Raw genomic sequence first — 21,845 nt, 5'->3', positions numbered from 1 at the left:
TGAGATTCCTAAAGTATCTAAAACTTCTCCGGGAAAAATAGCACAGAAGCGAATTATTATTTTTAGGCACGCGTTGGCTTAGTTTCTAAGAAATGGAGCCCTGGGGAAAACAGGTTCCTAACACTAACTCATATGCCACATAGCATATGACATCATCACCCAGCAAAAAAATAAAAGGTAAAGAAGTGGTCGAAACATATAGTAAATCAAAAGAGTTCTTTCTGGAACAATTGGTTAGATACTTACCTCCCAACTTTCCCTATGTAGCAGGGACAGTCCCTCTTTCCCCCCTAATGTCTATTGTTTCTAGGATCTCAGAATGTTTGCGGTGTGAGGGTATCACAGGGTTCTACAGCCTTAAAGGCCCTATTAACCTACAAAGATACACCGGGAAATATGTTCTTATATTAAATTATGCAAATACAGACATCTTATGGACATTATTAAGACTTTGCTTTGCACTATTGATAGAAGTACCGACCCTTATCATGCCCCCCAAAACAAAAGTGTCCTCATTTAGCCCATAAAAAGTTGGCAGGTATATATATACTTCCTTTTTCTTCCTTAATCTGTTCCCCTTCAAAATTATGAAGAAGGCTTCTGACCTACAAGACAAAGCCCCAAGATCTCATGGACTGGGAAAAGACGAGTGGGAACCCCCTCCTGTCCCTTTGTGTTAAAGGGGCTAGAAAGTGAGTAGACCTGAATGGAAAGAGGATGACCCTGGAATAGGACAAGCAATTTTTGGAGGGACAGAAATCAATAAGAGTGCTTAGACACATAACTGCAGGGGTGTCCAACCTGCGGCCCTCCAGCTGCTGCAGGACCACATCTCCCATACTCCTCTGCCGGGTCCTTAGCTGGAAGAGCATTATGGGAGATGTAGTCCTGCAGCAGCTGGAGGGCCGCAGGTTGGACACCCCTGGATTAGGGCATAGACGGGGCTTTGTGACACTCGCTCTTGCTCTTAGAATAATAGTTATAGTACAATAAGGACATTGTGTTACTGTTAAATGCAGCATGGTGGCAAGTGGACAATTGCCCCCTGGCCTGCCCTGATTTAGAGATTGTGGGCCAAAGCTTGAAGCTTTATTGTGTATTTTACTTGCACTTCCACACATAGTCACTGGGATGCCAAGTGTAATATGGGCTTTAAAGGAATTTACTCAGCTCACATTAGGTGTTCTTGGCTTGCTTCATTACTGGAAGGAATTGCCCCCCCCCCCCACACACACATACACACAGTAGGCTGAATTTGCCACTAACCGCAGACAATCAGACTGAGAGGCTTTTTTTAAAAGGGTATTTACGGTGTTTAAAAGTTGCCTTCAATTTATTGGGAAACCAACGTCTTCTTTTTATTTCAATGCAAACCTTGAAGCTTTTCCAACCACGTTTTAGAGCAAACGTCTCTCGAGCGGCACACATCAGACTTAAGCAAACACGTAAACACCGGCTAAGGGTAATGTTTCTCAAAGCGATCAAATCGGCTCAGCATTCAGCGTGTACAATATACGCTGGAAAAGGACCATTATTTTGTATAATTTGTGTTATTTCAGTAATAAAAAACATTTTCCATTTTTTTTCCACAACCTATAACAGTCTCTCGTTGGGTTTCATAATGCTCGGTAAACACTTCAGCTGGATAACATTTTTTATCGGGTATAAGTGTACGTTCACATATTACTTAACATCGAGAACATTGCTTGTGTGCCAAAACACTGCTAATTGCCGTAGTTTTTTTTAACACCTGTATAGTGATGAAAACCTACGCCCAGAGGGATTTCCGCTGTAAATACATTATTTTATTTTTATATAATAAAATGTAATTATAGTCAGTGATTGAATAAATGCGGACACGTAAATAATATATAGGAGTATCGATGTCCTCTCCTATTCTATGGTTTGAGAAAGTGGCGTCTTATCTATAGGACTAGGGTAGGTATTTAATAACGTCCATCACCTGTCTTCTACACTCCTTCGGCTTTCTTTACGATTAAGTGCACTTTTGATGTACATCAGATATACCTGAGAGGGGTATTTGGGGTATTATTTGCGTATCGTGGCTATTTTGCACAAACCCTACATTTGTTAATCCTATACATTCCATAGAGATTAAAATAAAAAATGTGAATATGTATTAAAACGTGCCTTTTGGGCATACCCTGAGAGCAGCCATTTTAAGTACTTGATTTCAAAGTCTTTATGATTATTCCTCCCCTTTTTAAGGGAAACGCCGGCCATCATATGCACTTAAATGTATACAGTAGCTACATGGTCTCTTTAAATTTTCATGATGTCCCTTTTGCAAATTCATGGATTATTCTACGGAATCCCCCCATATGTGTTTGCCCCTTTTTTCCGCCCCCAACTATTTTGCATTCATACCTGCACATGATATACTTACCTCGATGGTTCAGTGAATGTAGAGTAAAGGCAAGTGCTCTTATTGATTTCAATGGGAGTGCTTTCCTGTCACTGATTGGCTGCTTCAAGGAGCCAATCAGTGGCAAGGATTGTTGGACCACGGAAGAGAAGGGTAAGTGCGATGGCTAATGGCATGGAATGGGTATACTGGAATGCCGTCTTCTCGGCAGCGTACTCTCTGTGCGTCTATTCCTTTCTGATAAGCGGGGAAAATGCTGGAAAGGCCACAATGAGGGATCCCATTTTACCTCTAGAAGGGTTAGTGAATCGGGCTCTGCTCTAGACTTCAGAGTCTGGTTTTATCAACCCAAACTGCACGGTATTTTCATTATTCCCTTAAATAATAATCCCTGAATATAATAATATCACGATCAAGCGCTATTACAAATCGCACATGTGGCCCCTATGTGAACAAAGAAAATAAATTTGAGCTTCCAGCATGGGGGAGCCCCAAGTAATCACGGGCCCAACTCCCAGTATCTTCAGCCACTACCCATCAGTAAGCCTACTAAGGATAAGCCTTGCCAGCCTACCAAAGTTAAAACTTTTCTTTCTGCATATATAATGCAGATTATTTGGTGTAAAGCAGTTAATACAGCGCTATATGTAATTTATTTTGGATATTATAAATAAAACAGTTATCAGTGATTGCCTGGCTTACTGAAGAATATATATATATATATATATATATATATATTTATATAGCCTATAATACATTATTAAGCAGAAATATTAAGCAGAAAAAAAACCCATATATATATGTGTGAGTTTTTATATAGCACCATAGCGCTATATATATATATATATATATATATATATATATATATATATATATATATATATTTAAGTAGCTGCATCTGACCCATTTTTCCACTGGGTGTCTGAGAAAACGAAGCCTAATTGCACGATACAGAGACATGACGGGCACGTACAATTGTTCTGATCTGCAGCTGAAAGGCAGTTATGCGCGAACGTGCATTAATGCCAGCTCTGATAGACTTTCATTCATAATCCCCCTTTCCCGTCACATCGTAGTCTGTTGACAGTTCCCTCTGCCGGTAGATGGCAGTGCTATAAAACTCCTTAACTTTACATAGTGTATCGACATTATAGCAAACACTGTACTTTTGCAAAAATCAAGAAACATATATCCTTTCTAGGTACAATAAAAATTCTATTATAAATTCTACTAGTCTACCGCCTTAAGTTATATGCGATTTTTCAATGCGCGGACCCGGCGTATGAATGATACCTGTTATGAAGTCAGTGTTCCGGAAGATGTCATAATAGAATAATATTAGTTTTATAGCGCTACACTTCCAAAGGTTTTCTGTTTGATCAATGCTGGTAATAATATCCTCTATGCCCCGGTTATTTGCAATTTTACTAAAAGCAGCGTTATGGATATTTTTATTGTATAACCACATTTTGCAAATATCGGATATTACCGGTATACTCCATGTCATAGCTGGAACGTAAATTGTGTTTATATTTTAAATGATATACTGTTTCAAACCTCTGTTAATGCATTCGGTGCCAAGCCGAGCTCATGCAGTATCAGCAGGGAGGATTTTCAGCTGGGACATGTCCATTCCTGGGAGCTACCTGGATTTCACCATTACCCGGCCTCGTGGTCATGGCCAGTTGGCGAATTGGTTCCTTCTAACGAAAACCTGGCAAGACAGCCATCAATAACTTTCCCTAAAAGCCAGCTGGAGAATGGCATGTGCTCCTCAGCATGCAAATTGAGTGATGGCCCAAACTTGGCTGTGCTTGTCAGAGATGCATTTACCATCCATGCTGCCCAGGCCTGACCTAGGACAGTGCCCCCCCAGCCTTTCATGCATTAAAAGTCGCACTGTGCCTTTAAGACACAGAGCGTCTGGATATAACATCATATCCCAGTGCTCCATGTCTTAAAGACACATAGCCCCTTTCTAATGTAGTCCCCTGTACCCGTCCCATTGAGCAGCGGGACCCCGAGGAGCTTGATCACCTAAGAGGCCTAGGCCATGGTACGTCACTTGGGCAAGTACATTTACATATAAAATGTTGGCTGTCCCAAGTATCCCAATTATTTCCTATAATAAAACATTCCAAAAAACATGTGTGGCAGACATCATGCTCATTGTGCATTGTCCAGATGTCTCTAAGGCACATTTGCCGAAAGGACTGGTCATTAATCCAGTTCTAGTCATTACCAACATATCGCCATGGTGCTCTCTCATTGTAGATGGGCTAAAAATGCCACCACATCTTCATATTTGTACAGAGGTATGCAACTTAAACTTCTCCAAAAGTCATTAGAGTGGAAATTGGGACCCACAATGTGTGGCCCTGTAAAATACTCAAAAAACAAAAACACGATTGGAATCCCATAATAGTGAATACTATAACTGTTAATACATAACTGTTAATACTCAATTTATCCATGTCTCCATACTAATCACTTAGTAGAGGTATGTGAGTCTGTTCCAAGTTTGGGTGTCACACAAGATAGACGTTCCATGATGGACATCTTGTAGGACCAAACTACCAAAGTAGAGAAGGTTCGGCTCGGATCTTGCTTTTGAATGGATTGTGCCAAGTCTTCCCGATATACTTCACTGAACATACCACAGTCCACTAAAATGAACTCATTTACTAGTCTCCAAAATCTTATTAAATTTAAGCTGCCAACAAAAGAATACCATACATACATACTCACTCATAAGGAGAAAAATAAGTTCTAAAATTTTTATTAACGCCATATGCCAATATTTTGGCCATGAGTGGCCTTCGTCAAGGCTAAAAAATAATTATGATAGCAATATAATAGTTTAATTGTAAGATGAGACTCATGGTTCTTTTGGCTTATAATTAATAATAATAACATTGGTCTTAGTTTATGGCTTATGACTATATGTGTAACCAGAGAGCTGGGGGATCAACTTTGAGGGGCAGGGACCCTTTTCCCTTTAATTTCCACAGATCTTTCATTGCCTGCTTCCTCCTGGTCTACAAATTGCTAAGGACTCGGGGCAAGGTTTTATGATGTCATAACTTGCTGTCTTATGCATCCATGTGCGTGTAATGGAGCAGAAACAGAGAGAGAGCCATCTGCTCCGATAGATCGCTAATCTTCCATGAGAGCTCTCATGCCCTGTCGATGGGTTCTGATATGCAAGTTGAGAGATAAATAGAGGTGGAGGGCTATCAAAAAATGTGGACAAAACCTCCTTTTGTAACAAGAAAAGTAAATCACTTGAAAGTGGTTGTCGCTATCATGGAACTTTTCAATTAATCAATTAACGGTTAGGGCGCTAGACCAGCAAAGCCTATCAGCTCCATAAAAAAAGATGAATTCAGGTTTACAATGACTTAAAAAGGTGTTTCATCTTCTTATAGATTTTATGGTCAAGGCACCGATATCTTCTAATGATAGTTTTATCATAAAATCTAACAAATAAAAAAAATAATAGCACAGAAGCTATTGATGATTATAACCAGGAAGGGGGGCAATTTTAAACCAGGATAAAAGCCTGGAAGTGGCCCTCTATTATTACAACATGATAAGGTGGCTTTAGAAAATGATGTGTACACTATCAGTGGTTCTGATGACTCCATATGGAGTGATATAGATTTTTTTTCCCCATTTAAAGCAAAATAAGAACTTATTTATTTTTCTTCTTCTACTTTGAGACCAACAGACACAGAAACATAGAATTTGATGGCAGTCATTGGTCTCATCTTAGATTCAGGAGCCATATGCCGATCTCATGCATGTTTAAATTCCCTCAATCTATTAACCACATTCTCAAGTAGTTTAGAATGCTTAGCTTTAGTGTTTTGTTTATTCTACATGCCAACTTTTTAACTAGCTTTAAACAAAGCTGTGTCCTTTCCCCTGCTACCTTTTTAAAAAAAGCGCTGCAGAATATGTACGATAAAAAATAAAATACATAATAGTAATACAGAAGGAAAGTTTCATTGCTTCTTTTCTTTTATGTAGCTTTTGCATGCAAGTCACAAAGTGGATATACATAAAGTTCCTTTTGTGGTGGTCGACCTATGTCTAATGTTTGCAGCATAGCTGGCAACAGCCCCTAATTTGCAAGGGCAGTCCTGAAAGTCAAGCTTGTCTTTCAGTATGTCTAAAATATAGCTTTCAGCAATGCCCTCCAGACCTCTCAAGTAATGCAGGCAGCAGAGCGTTTCCAGATTTTATTTCCTAAAAACAAAAGCGAAACACTCCTATTTCTACATCCTACGGTGTTAATTGAATCTCGCAGTTTCTCTCCGCTTAATTCCTCAACTTGGCCAGCAGCGATGGTCAATATCAATAAACCCCGGTAATTAGCAGAGCTGGACGCATTTCGGAAATCGGCCCCAACTTATATTATGTCATTTCCAACATCCCGCAGTAAAAACAGAAGTTATCATACTGTTGGTATTTTCAGATCCTCTGTGTTTATTATAAAGCGCGCGTCGGAAACTCCTGATTTTTGTAAACCCGGTAATTTGCTTCTGTTGTTTTCTCAATGGACTCGGAGTGGCACAAATCTCCTTAAATGTTTAATTCATTCAGGTAGGTAGCGCTTCATAGTTGGCCAGTCCACTGATTAATTATATTCATTTGCATTTTTTCAATTATAGGTAAGCAAACCACAGAGATTCCCCGGGCGCACTGAATTTTATTCGACAAATTCAGACATTTTAAAACTAATATTATTTTTCCAATACAGATTTCTTTAAAAAAAAAAAAAAAAATTAAAACAAAAAAAAAGAAGAATTTATTTATTGGCGCCGGTCACGGTTTCATACATAAAAAAGATGCAGAAGTTAAGCTTTCATGCGGACCACCGGAAAATGACTGCATCGCATTACAATGGTCCCATTAATTTCAAAAATGGCAGCGTGCAAATTTGACTCCAATTTAAATCATTGATTGAACGCCCGAGCATTACTTGTGTTGGAAATAATTGAGCAATAAAAGATGCGGATGGCATATGTACTTGTATGAATTGAAGAACAAACATTATTACATTTCATAAACAATGAAAAGAGTCGAAATGATTAATTGGAGCGAGCTGGGCAGATATTGGGAGATGTTATTCAAGGAAGGAGTTAGGACTATATAAATCTGAATTAAAAATCTTTTTCTGCCCTTTAGATTGGTCATGGCTTGGATCCGGCTCAAACAGTTGCAAATTGCTTATTCCTGCCAAGATGTGCAGCAGGAAAACAACATTTCGCCACCTGGCAGAGTGAGCGACAAGCCAAGAGGAGGTTCTCCATTCAACCAAATGTCTGCACGACCTCCATTATAGCTGAAATAATAGGAAATGAAGAGACAGGGCGAGCTTAAAGGGAAAGTATCATGGAAGAATGAATATTTTTTGATGTATGCAAAGAAAATTGGGTTTTTGGTTTGTATTCACCCAATTTAATGCAGCAGGCATGGAGTAGCCATCTGGAAAATTGGGCAAATGTCCGATGGGCCGGCTCCATATGGCATGGGCCACCTACCGCTATTGTTGCCCACTCGGCACTTTAATGTCCGTCCAATGGCTGGATAGACTGGCCACATGCTACACAAATGTAAGAGTGTAGTGTATGGCATTTAGTGGCTAATGAAGGTCCTTCCCCTGATTAAAGCAGCCAAAAAGTGGCAGAAAAGTGAAATCAAGGGCAGGGGCTTGCTGCGCACGAGCACAGGGGTCTGAATACTGACCCCTTCTACAGCGTTCATCAAGAAAGCATTGGAGCTGACTGAAGGTGAGTATATCATGTGCAGGAAAATATGTTCGGCCAAACACATCTCCTGTACGCAGAATAGCTGGAGAGTAGGGAAATGGTCCCTGGCATCCGTTTTGTTTATATGTGTGTGTGTGTGTGTGTATAACGTAAGAAAGTACAAGGTCATATTTTACAACTGACATAAATGGCATTCTGTCCTCGGAATATTGATGAAAGGTTAAGTCAACTTCCTAGCATTTCAACTATGAAAATTAGATTTGAAAGGAAATTTTCCAAGGCCTGACCTTGGCAAGAGAATATTCTCATGGCAATCTTAAGGAAGATTATTTATATTGCATAATTGGGACACATCACAATGCAGGCTGTACAGATGACAATCAAGCGTAGGATCAATCAACGTATTGATCCAACATAATGCCGCTGATGGTTACACGAGTGGCCTCGCCAATAATAAATGAGACGTCTACGCCAAACACAGGCTCGGTCCTGCTGTATTTCCAGAATTTTTAAATCATAAGAGAAAAGTTGTCCGTTGAATATTCTCCAATTAAGCAGCTAAAGGAACCCTTCCAATTATACATGTTCCCCTACTACAATCATCATTAGATACAGCCACGAGCTTGAGTCAGCCATATTTTCTGTTCTGTATTTCATCAGTCTGAATTGCCTTCATCTCTTTTCGTTTTCATTACTGACATCTTATCATTTCCTTTACTTTTTTTTCTTCTCTGTTCTCAACTTAGATTTTTGGCCTTTGATAAGGTCACCGACTGTTCCACACAGAATACTTACAGTGTATTTTAATGGTCCATTAAAGTTCGTCCATTGTGTCTTGAAGCTTAAATAACCTTTGATGGTGATAGCTTCAGGTAGAACAGAAGGTACAGAAAGGTAACTTCACTCATATTTCTGAGTAATTGTCAGCGGATAATTACTTCTCCTGTTCATCTAATCATTTTTTACACTTTTATTTGTTATTCGGTAAGTTACCAGGAAGACATAAGCCAATGCAAATAGCCTTATGGAGCCTCTTCTAATTGGGACGGGAAACATGTTCTTCTCAAGTGGAAAAAAAAGAGCTTTTTAAGATTATCACAACTAGTACAGAACATTTAGTAATGCACTAATTGCAAACACTTATTAGAATCATAATACTCTATTTAAAATGCAGACCTAATCTGTTGCCATGCTAATAAATATTCCCAGCAAAATCCACCAAGAGAAAAGGAAAAACAAAAGCCGTCTGCTTGTTGTGTCTAATTTACTATGTGTTAGAGACTATGAAAGTAAATATGAAAAATAAAGGAAAATGGTAAAAAAAAAGGTGATCGAGCGTTTCTTACACATTTCCCAGTTGTTTTGGAAGTAAAATACAAGTGGCTTCTATATGTAATATGGCGCCAAAAAATAGTTTTTGTAGCAAGAAAAAATATGGAAAAAAAAGTAAATAAAACATTACTAATGGCCAGGGGGACGTTTTTGTTTTAGAGGAGGTGGTTTGAGGGGGGATAGGAGACAGGGCTTCACCAAGACTTCTTCTGTGACCTCTTGAGCTATGGCTTGTTATTTATGTGATTGAGTAAGACATGGCGTCCTTCTTTCCTAGGGGCTCATGATGTATACTGGTTATGTAGAGGAGAGAGGGATTTGGGTCCCAATGAGGGACTGGACGTGTCTAGTAGTATTGTTTCGCCCCAATAGTTGTGTGTACTAGGTTTTGATAATGCCCGTTGATGTTGACAGAGAAAAGCATCCCTCTCCCTCAACATTGGTGGTCCAAGAACGAGATACCTTAATTGGAGGAGGTATAGATGGAGGAGGTCAGATCTAGAGGTTGAGTAGGATGGAGTCAGATGCAAGGCCAGGGTAGGGCAAACATATCCCCATACACGGCTTAGCTATGTTGTAAAGTGGCCGGGTGGGCTGGTCAGGAATATGATCTGGTATTGGGCTAGGAAAGGTGAGATATACATACATATATATATATATATATATGGCAGGGCATTCATGTGTAAAGCGTCCTTAAAGAAGTGGGGATTTGCATTAACCTCACTGACTTATTCTTCCCCATTAAGATTTCTCTTTTGCCTATTCTTGCCGATTGTTGTTAATGAGTTCAGGGAGCCTTTGTAAGTATGAGTGATGAGAAGGGGCAGTAAATCGATGAGATAATGCTAGTTGTGTCACTCCCCGCCAGAGATCTCAGTTTCCGTCTGGTAAAACTTTAAACTAACTCAAAAAGAAGTATATTGATTAACCAAAAATAAAAGGTATATTAGATTTAATAAACAAATGTAGCTTTATTTTTAACAAAAATTGCCTGTTTTGTGCATTTATACCAATCAACAAAAATGAGGGTGATCTCTGACGAAACTGCCGAAAATGAAATGCAAAAGTAACGAAAATACGTTCACTCGTTGCCACGTGTAGCTACTGCCATTACAAGACGTTTTGGCGGCCCGTTGATGAGGTAAAGTGGGAGGGACTTGTGTAGGAGGGTAAATATCAATGACTGATAGGTAGAAATAGCCCAAAAAATGGGGCGTGGTTATGATCATCATTGATAGTTATGGCTGTGATTGATGGGTCCAACAACTTGCAGGAGTTTTTCGTTACTTTTTTCCCACTCTGGCCAATCAGCATTTACAAGGGGAGGGACAAGCATTAGATATATAAGTGTACTGACGCCATTTTAGTAGCAGCCGTTACAGACTGATGGGAGTTGGAGTGCGAGACAGTGACAATTAGGTTAGCAGAGGCTGAGATGGATGCTCATTACTCATATCCAATACTGCGAGTTAATAGTTTATTTTAGTGCAGAAAATGTCCTGTTCTGGGGTGGATTTGAGAAGCTGTAGTGACTGCTGTAGTGACTGCTGTAGTGATTACAGGGGCTGCGGCAGACATTTTTTCCCTAGTTCCTGAGTGAAGTCTGATGAAGACGGTCGGCCATTTATTCTGCCGGCCAAACCTGTAATTTGTGGACAAGTCCATTTTTTTTATTATCTCTCTATCATATCATCAATTATTCTTCATTGATAAATAAATATTGGTGACAATATATATATATATATATATATATATATATTGGGGAGCCTGCCCCGGCCCAGTGCTCTACTACTACTGCAGCTGCTGCTGCATCTCTTTGACCGTCCTAACTCTGGGGGAAACTTTTTTCTTTAAATCGCTTTAATGAAAGGTGAGTCCAGAAGGTGTCTAACCCTTTTGGAACGCAGATCGGTTTCAAATAACTAAATAAATGTCATCTGAAACGTACAGACGGGAAACAAATTTTGTTTGTCCGAATCAATTGCCTAATTGTCTAATATATATATATATATATATATATATATATATATATATATATATATATATATATACACACATATATATATATATATATATATATATATATGTGTTTCATACACAGGTCACAATGCATGCCTTCCAATTTAAAACCTTAAATAGTCAAGGCTCAACAGAATCACAGGAATCACGAGCCGTGTGTCGGGTCTGTTTGGGAGGTGGATGTGTCAGCGAGGTCTTTCGGGCAGCGTGGAGAATAATGCGCAGTGTTTTAGAAATGGATCCTATTAAATATTTGAAGTTTGGAGAGGCTTCTCTGTCTTTTGGATGTCAAAGCAAGCCCTGGGCCGTGAGCTCGGGGTTACAGCACAGCATGAAAGCTGATGTGGTCAATGGCGCTTTCTTCTGTAAAGCAACCGAATGACACGCGGACACCCGCTGCGCTCTATCTAATAAACTTAAAAACAAGTTCGGAGAAAAAAAGCAGACTTAACACTACAAATCAATACATTCCTCTTTGGACACTTTTTTGGAAGGTCACTTAAGTAATGATATGTTTCAATTGCATAATCAAGTTGCTAGTGATTTTTCCTTTAGATGCTGATGGCGTTCCTCTAAACTTCTAGCTTCCTACAGGATTAACTGCTTCTTTGATCCACCGTTTATCAAAGAGAAACAGATATTAAGATGATCTGTAATTTTCCGTAGCCATTTCTTTGAAGAAAAAAATTGAAATTCAGATTTTTATATATATTTAACAATATGCAGAAATGTATTAAGACTCTCAGTATGGGAGGTGGGATTTGGTCGTGGTGAAGTGAAGGACACCACGATAACCATGGATGACGTGGGACTAACCGCCAACGTATACTAAATAGTGTGGGGAGTGGGCAGGGTAGCTTCTTCACATTCAGTTTTGTAGGTTGAAACGTTTCATGTCACCTCAACTCACCTTCAACTAACACTTTAGTAAATATACCCCACTCACCTGATCTAAGGAATGGTCCATGGTCTAGTATAACATCTAGTGAAATGCCCTCCAGGAACCTTGTTGCTACCTATCTCTGCCTTTAGTGCCCAACATTGAAGGAGTATTCAAGTCTGAATCATAACTTTTAAATGTTAACTCAATAAACCTCTACAAGCTCTTTTTAATACCCGCGCCAAGGTAAGGTATTATCTACATAGTGAAATCTAATAGCATGTCCTCCATGAACCTCGTTCAAGTCTTTCTCTGCCTTTAGTGGTCAACATTCTCCAAGCATTCAAGTCTAAATCATGCTTTCAAAGTTGGCCTAATAGACTCATTTTAATATCTCAGACTGAGAATAGCTAAAATGAACCAAAACCGGATTAAGATTTCGTAATGCTCAATGCAGAGAACCAAATTGCCCTAAACTTGCACCTTTAACTTAACTTACAATGTAGAGGGGAGCAATGTTTAATTAGTCAAATGCATATTGATTTGCACCATATTATAATTCTACATTTTAAAATGTATAATTTATAAAAATAATCTAAGTTAAAATAAAAAGAATAAAAAAAAATTGTCTATAGACGTGGAAAGAATAAAATCAAATTATATTTATATATTTATAGCCAAAGCATGTCTGAAAAATTACAATTCAGTGAAGTAAACGGACAGGGAATTATGCAGCTGTGCCCAGCGGAGATTGTTGGAAAACTAAGTATGATATCCGTGGTTTTTTTAAGTTTCATTTTGCTCTTTTTAACAATAAAAAAAAAAGTACGTGTGCTCCAGCGCGCGGCTACTTAATTTATGGATTCGCCTGCAAAATGTATCCCCCTAATTTGTTATTTTTATAGATTCGACCCCATTAGAGGTGTGCGTTCTATATAAATCTTTGCTCGTTTTTGTCCTGCTGTTTTTTCATTAGGGCCTCCATCCCTGCTCACATTAAAAGCCATCGTTCATGTATCATTCAGCCATGTGAACGATTACCAAATGTCTTTCAGTTGTCAGACTAATGAGACCAGGAAATGAATGAGAAATGGATGCCTCTGTCTCCCGGGACGGACCAAAGTGATTTTTATCATCTCTTGTACAATATAATTGTATCTCAAATGCATACCTTAGTGCTTCAACGTGTCTGCCTTTGACATGCTCCCCTAAAGATGGGTATGTTAAATTACATTAAAAGGCATATTTTCTCATACATTTATATATATATATATATATATATATATATATATATATATAGTATAAAGAGAGAGGGGAGAGATACAAATATGGATAGATATAGATAAATCTATTATTTCAAATAAAAATGAAGGTCCTCTTGGCCCCTGTGGGGAAAATGGAGTTAAAATACATTGACCCTTTAGAGAAGAGCAGACCCCGCTGATCTCCCATCCTGGTACTTGTGGGTTGAAGGGGGTGAAGTTGGTAATGCTAAAAAAAAAATAACATAAAACTTAAATATAAGAACAATAACATAAATAGCTCATCCCTACCCTGCCCTCGCCTGGTATGGTCCATCCAGTGCACCCAATGGGTGAAAGGAAGATGGACAGTGAAAACCTTGGCTAAATGATGTTTTCAGCTTATCTTTGGACATCAAACGAAGCCGTCGGACGTGATAGAAAGGGGCCTTTGGAAAGAAAAAAAAATGAAGCAAAGCCAGAAAATAACAACAACAAAAAAAAAATACTCCAACGGCATCCAATACTAAAAGGGCCACCGGCTGCCCTGGAACATGTTTAAATACTCACATGTAACTTTGAGAGGGGCAATTATCCCTCTCACCATAGATTAAAGGGGGTTCCATTTTTTAACTAATTTAAACTTTAAGCATGTTGATTTGTATTTTTTCTGTAAGCACATGTGATTTATCATTCAACACACAAGCTTTAAGGTGAATATACAAGTCTCTTTGCGAGTGTTAGCATGCATGTCTGGTCAGCTGCTTTAACCTCCAACTTTAACGGCCCCTCAGCTTCTTAGCGAATACACCCCAGGGAGATATGTAGAGAGGGGTGATCCAGATCACTAGTATTTATTTCTTCCTGCTATATTCCGCTTTAAAGGAATGGTGAAGCCTTATCGCTGCAAAACCTTTGTTTGCAACAATGGCTAATTTGTGAAATTGATCCCTGATACTGCTAGAGTTCTAAACAGCTGTGACAAACTACACGGCTTCTAAAATGTAATTATATGGTTTGTGTCTTGATTAAGACAGGCTGATTGCAATATAGATTCCATTAAATAAATGTGAATGATTGGAACTCACAGGCATCCTTATAATCTACAATTTAGCCTATCCTCAACTTGACAATGTCATTTTACGCACACACAAAACAGAGCCTGAGCTGTCAGGAAGGTTTTAATGGACATTCAGGGCCGGCCCGACAATGGAGCCAAGTGGGGCAACCGCTCCAGGCGGCACTTTTGAAGGGGCGGCACTTTGCCGCCCCAAGCCCTTTTTTTAAAAAAAAAAAAAAGCGAAAGAGAGAGGGGCGCCAAGTGGTTTTCGCTTACCACGCTGTCAGTACCCGCTCGGCGCCCCTCTCTCTCTCTCCTCTGCGGCGAGTCTCCCTGTTCGGTCTCGGTGCCGGCTTGTAATGCTGAGTGCCGGAAGATTTCCGGCGCTCAGCATTACAAGCCGGCACCGAGACCGAACAGGGAGACTCGCCGCAGGACTGCTGAAAGGTAAGTACAAGGGGGGGGGGGGCGGGGGGAGAGGAAGGGTAGATAATGGGGGGGGGGGCGTCAGGGACGGAGGGAGAGGAAGGGTAGATAAGGGGGGGGGGGCGGCATTTTAAAATTCGCCCCAGGCGGCATTTTGCCTTGGGCCGGCCCTGTGGACATTGGTAGCTTAATGAGTTAACATCTGAAGGAAAAAGATAATTGGAACCGAGCTACATCTTAACCTGATGTGTCCTTACAAAACACTACCAAGCGTCATCATTTATGAGCATGTATATCATGTCATTTTTTTTTTTGCTCACCCCTCTGGCGCATAAGGGGTTAATCCTTACTGAATTACATTTTTCATTTATATTCAAAGCTTTCCCGCATGTCTCCCTAATTTCCAGTCAAAAATAAATAAAAAATAAATAAATAAATAAATAATAATAAAAAAAAAATATATATATATATATATATATATATATATATAACATATATAGCGCCATCGATTTTGACATTAAACGGTCTTCAGCAACCGCACCTTGTTAGTGAGTTTGGCTGTTTGTCCTACGCAGCCTTTTCTGCCTCAATTAATTATTGGGTTTTTTTCAACCTACATATTACATTGATGATCATTAGAACCCGTTTGGTGTCATTATTGAATCATACGTCAAACTATAATCCTGCAAAATCCCTGACTTTTTGAAGACAGTGGGTCACACGAAATGTCGCTTTAACTTAGACTTTTCTTCTGTCCACTCACTGAACGATAAATATAAACTATTAACGTGTCTATTTTTTAAAGCATTTTACAGGGTTTTTTTGGTTTTTTTTACACCTGCCTAAAACTTTTGCACCGTACTGTATATGCCGAATAAATACATTTATCATGTATCATGTATTATCTTCTACAATTAGCAGTGATATTAGGCCTGACCCAAGGTAGCACCCCCAGCCATAAACGAGGTCATATCCCGGCACGTGGTAATGCATGCTCGGCAAACGGAAGAGTTGGGGAGATCAGAGATGTCCCTTATTAGCGGCCCATTGAGCAGCAGAACGGTAGAAGAAAAGATCGCCCAAGAGGGTTGGTAAAGAATATTGGCTATTTTTAACAATTGATTTTAATGTAAAATGTCACTTTTTACAATGTAAACCTAGTTGTTCAATCTAATCTGCAAACGTTAGAAATGGACCTTATCTAGAACATGGGAGCAGCCATCTTAACTTTCTGTCATGAGGTTTTCTCTCCCTTTTATTCATGTTGCTGGTTGTTGTTGATTGGTTCAGGGTGGCGGAGGAGACGGGTGTGAGGTTTACGATGCTAGTTGTGTCAGTGAACTTAATGGGCTTTATTCACTAACCGGGCTTAACCTTTAAATAAAAACAACGATCACTTAAAGAAACGCTACAATGAAAGCTAACGGAAACATCTGCACTTAAGTTAATAAATGTAATATTTTCTAGATAAACTCGAACATGGAGAAATTAACCCTTTTTGTTTAATATGTGCCAGCATTGCAATGCCATATAGAATAGTGTAGTTTATATACAGCATACAAATTTAATGTATTTTTATAATTACCAATAACAATAATTTCAATAATAATGATAATAATTAATAACTACTGGGGGGTTGCATCAAAGAAAAAAATAAAATAAAACAAATGTTAAACTAAATACCACAACTAACAATTTTATAAATTCCAAGAATTGCAAGGGTTATATTTGAAACCCTTTCTTTACCGCGTAAATTTTTTTTCCTGAACTTTTCGCCTTTTTAGGGTTCATATATTCTGTAAATTATTGCCGAAAACTTTTGTAATTTACAGGGATTGGGATCAAATGGTACAATTCAAATATTTTAGACAATTGAAACAAGAAGGACTAAACAGTATTAAAGAGGAACGTGTTCAGAACAAGCATACTGAGTGACAAACACCGAGGAGAAGTAGTTTTAATAAATTTATGGTAAAATTTGTGGGCTCAGATTCTGGCTGAGAAAATGGGAGTCTTGGTCCTGTAACATAGAGTTAAATTATTCCTGTTCTATGTACCAAGCAAGGGTGTTACGTCTTCGTGCAAAAGCAATAAAACAAAGCAAGAAGATTGATAACGGAGACTTAATGTCAGCACCAAGAAGGGGAAATTTTACTCAAGAATGAGAGATTATCGAATTCGCATTACACCATTAGCATTCTGGGTAGCGTTTACAACGTGCGCATGTATGCACGAGGCAGCCATGTCAGTCAGTGGGAAGGAGCCTGCTATATGAAGGAGAAAGATTGGGCTGACAACAGCATAAATCACGGCACACGCTAATAAAGCTCTTTCAGGTATGATAAATGTTTCAAAATAAAGCTGGCATTTCGTAATGCTAGAGCGAACAACTAAACCATTAACAAGGCTTATAACGGGAGCCTGCGCAACTCCCCTTCCAAGAGGGCCGCAAACGGGCCCAGGAATTCAGCGAATCCCTGGCGGAAAACAGGCGGTATACTGAATTCTAATCAAGCTGGGATGTACAAAAATTTTTTTCCGCTTAAACTTATATTACCAGCAGTCTCCATTTTTTTTTGTGCAATAGTTACAAACCTTGGCATAGATACCTGATGCTGTATAATAGAGATAATATAATATATGTATATATACATATACATATATATTTAATATAAAATAATTCATGATGATTTGATATTACCATAGTTTTATCATTAACCCCTTAAGGACAATGGGCGGTCCCTAAACCCATTGAAAACAATGCATTTTGAGCACGCACATGTACGGGCTTTGTCATTAACCCCTGAAGGACCGGGCTCGTTTTTTCTTTTTGTACCCTGTGGGACCGAGGCTGTTTTAATACTTTTGTGGTGCTTGTGTTCAGCTGTAATTTTCTCCTCACCCATTTAGTGTACCCACATAAGTTATATATTGTTTTTTTCAGGACAAGATGGGCTTTCTTCAGATACCATTATTTTTACCAAATATATGTCACTGTCAAACAACACCCCAATGTGTGTTCAGGAACATCTCCTGAGTACAGCGATACCCCACATGCATGGGTTTGTCAGATTGTTTGGCTGGTAAAGGGCTACTTTTGGGGCATGCGTAATTCAGGTGGTCATTTGGTCATTCTGCCTCCATCTCCTCTTTGGAATATCTTTGAAGCCGGTTAACTCAATTTAACCCCGTCAAACCATATATTTTTGAAAACTAGACACCCCAGGGTATTCCAAATGCTGTTATTTTAACCCTTTCCATGCACCAATTATACAACTACACTTTGTCAAACTTTGTAATAGTAAATTTTTTTATTTTTTTTTTCACACAAATTGTACTTTAGTTATAGATATACAGGTCCTGGTATATGTCACTGTCAAACAACCCCCCAATATGTGTTCAGGAACATCTCCTGAGTACAGCGATACCCCACATGCATGGGTTTGTTAGATTGTTTGGCTGGTAAAGGGCTACTTTTGAGGAAACACAGACTTTTAGCATCTGGTCATTCTGCCTCCATCTCCTCTTTGGAATATCTTTGAATCTGGTTAACTCAATTTAACCCCGTCAAACCATATATTTTTGAAAACTAGACACCCCAGGGTATTCAAATTGCTGTTATTTTAACCCTTTCCATGCACCAATTATACAACTACACTTTGTCAAACTTTGTAATAGTAATTTGTTTTATTTATTTTTTTCATACAAATTGTACTTTAGTTATAGATATACAGGTTCTGGTATATGTCACTGTCAAACAACACCCCAATGTGTGTTCAGGAACATCTCCTGAGTGCAGTGATACCCGACAAGCATGGGTTTGTCGTGTTGTTTGAGATTTAAAATGCCACATTTGGGAAGTGCGCTATGTACCTATGCCCTATCTTTGAGCTCGGCCACTCCAATTTACCCCATCAGCCATTTTTTTTTTTATATTAGACACCCCTTGGGTATTTGAAGTGCTTTTATTTTAACTCTTTGTTGAGATTTTTGAGAAATTTTAGCACTTGCTCAAAATAATAAACTTTATTTTTTTTATTTTTTATTTTTTTAATACTTTTTTTTATATTTTTTTTACACATTTTGCTGGTACTGGATGGTTCATCTAGTGACATCACTGCATAATTATTTTTAAATGTTAGCACATTTTTTTTTTCCCATTTTTTTTTATTATTTTTTGAATATTTTACTAATCACATTGTGATTAGAAAGCTGGGCTCCATTGACTTGCATGGTTGAGTGCAGTACCTGTATTCAACCTGCAAGTGGAGCCAGAGTTCTCTAGAGGGTCTGGAGACCATCTAGCGAACTCTTTCATCTTTATTGTTTTTTTTCCCGGGCCGCCGCCATCTTGCTGATGGCGAAGATCACCGGCAGCTGCGGCTGTGACCGCTCTCCGGAGCGGTCACAGCCCATCCAGAGGTAAGTGTTTGGTGTCGCTAGATGCCTCCTGATCGAGGCATTCCAGCGACACCATTTAAGTTTAGGAGGCGATCGTTGATCACCTCCTAAACGCTTTTAAAACGGGCGTCCGCCGCCATACAATGTATGGCGGCTGTTGACGCCCCGGGGAGAGGCCAGACATGGCCCCCGATGCCGATCTCGGCCTTGCTGAATGCCTCGACATCGAGGCATTACAGTAACGCCGTTTAAGCGAAGAAAGTGATCATTGATCACTTTCTAAGCTTATTTAATTTTTCGACGGCAAAGGTCGTTAAGGGGTTAAGGAGTTTATTATTATTATTATTATTGCTTTAGGCAAAAATCACTTATCACACTCTACAAGATTAGTTTGCTCACTAAACAGAGAGATAACAGGAGAGTTGTGGGTTTAAGGAAACCTTAACATCACTATACATTATGAACGTCCATCCCCCAATTGGGCTTCTGCTGAGGGAAGAGATTTTCTGGCCCTGTATAATGTACCGTTTAATCAGTGAGATTATTTCAAAGTCTGCTCACCCACTGAATTATACATTATACAGGGCCAGCTCAGCCCTTGCTGGAGAAGCCTGCCAGCGTTGGCCCTTCAGCGTGAATAATGAAGTGAGAGAGTTGATACTACAAACTCTCCCTTTAGTGTTTCACCAATTACCATTAGTATATGGAGCAGAAACCTTGGAGTATGATCACCATACCTGGGAACTTCTGGGCTCCAGCTACCCGGGACGTGGCCAGGACTGCACACTGACGTCAGCGGGTGGTCCCGCTGATGTTGGTGGGCGGTCCCGCTGACGCCGGTGGGCGGTCACACTGACCTTAATGGGAGTTCCCGCTTATGTCGGGGGCGTTCCCGCTGACGGCAGCGGGAAACACCCCCATTTTCCGAGGACCCCGCTCCCGCGACCTGGAGGATTAGGGTCTTGACCCAGAGAACCGGAGGAGCAGCGCTCACCCAGCAAACTCCGGGTCATATCCGGAGAGTGCCCAGGTATGATGATCACTCCAGACTTACACACCATTTAACTATCTGGGACAAAATACCTGACATTCCCACCACAAGGTCAATCCATCTTCTTCTTGTATTACCGTATATTGTCTATTATTTCTAATAGCCTCCTCAAAGCAACAAAGAGATTAAGAATCCAAAAATCCGAAAACCTTCCTTTTATAATTTTTATAATTTATTTGACAGATTGATAGGTCACAACAAATGAATTCCTGGTTTAATGGACCCTTTCCTACCTTTATATATAATAAATATATATAATAACAATATATCAGATTTGCTTGCCTTCTTCAGGTGGAACTGCCTTAAGAACTTTAAGCATCAGCTATAAGTTTATTTTATTAATTTCCAGTCCAGGAAAAAATAGATCTACCTTTTTATTAGCTATTCAAACAATGTTCAGGTTTTATTGAAAGTTCTCCAATGGACAAATGTAGTAGAATATCTTAGGGTTTAGCCACCGTTATTATTTTTTTTTTTTTGCTTATTAACGACCTTGTCAAAGGCATGGAAAGTCGCATCTCATATTTATCTAATTATACAAAAAACAGGTGCAATAATAAATTCAGGATGTTTTATCCGCGTAGAGTGACTTTGGTAGGACATCACTTTTAATGTACGCTTGCATCATAAAATTTAAAAAAAAAATTAGGTTACGAAAGGCTCAAGCCAACAAAATTAAACTTGCAGATAAAGGAGACGTTACAGGAAAAACCGGCCACAATATTTTTATTAAAGGCCTTAAAATAAACATAATCTGAGTACACGCATTTCAAGGTTAATGTTACATGTACCAAAGTACCGCAATACATACTAGAACTGTACGGTATGTTACAAAGAATTATTACATAGCAATCCAATGTTCAGATAAATCTTACAAAAGTCCTTCTCCACCGTCCATTGGTGGCATGTCCCAATAGTCTTTGGCACAACGACAGCTGCTTTATCTGCTTAAACGCTAGCGCTACCTTTGCTACATTAAATATTTTGTTTATGTTAAGTTTATGACCGATTCACTTTGTGTGTTCTGTTTAGTCTTCAAGTTTTCCATCCTGATTCATGTCAAAAAAGGTAAATCCTTAACAAGTTCCCTGAAGTTAAATTATAGAAAGGTGTACTTTGGCATACCCACGCATACGCACATACATACACTATGACATGCACCCAATCAATAGCATAAATCAATTCCAGCAATTTTGTTTACAAAACTAGATGTACAGATCAACGCTTTCAAGTCTTGTATGTGACTGTCCTTTTCCATAATAGCTTGACTTT

The 21,845-nt window shown here is 39.0% G+C and overlaps 1 protein-coding gene across 5 annotated transcripts in view; it reads right to left on the bottom strand.

Annotated features, from left to right (window-relative positions):
- LOC149285097 (catenin alpha-2) overlaps positions 1 to 21,845 on the bottom strand; it is a 581,118-nt gene that overhangs the window by 5,940 nt on the left and 553,333 nt on the right. The gene's annotated exons all lie outside the window — the stretch shown is intronic.

The sequence above is a fragment of the Sceloporus occidentalis genome, unplaced genomic scaffold (assembly GCF_023333645.1).
Source record: "Sceloporus occidentalis isolate IW3139 unplaced genomic scaffold, rSceOcc1.0.p SCAF_84, whole genome shotgun sequence".
Lineage (NCBI taxonomy): Eukaryota > Metazoa > Chordata > Lepidosauria > Squamata > Phrynosomatidae > Sceloporus > Sceloporus occidentalis.
This window is presented reverse-complemented; position numbering and strand designations above follow the sequence as displayed.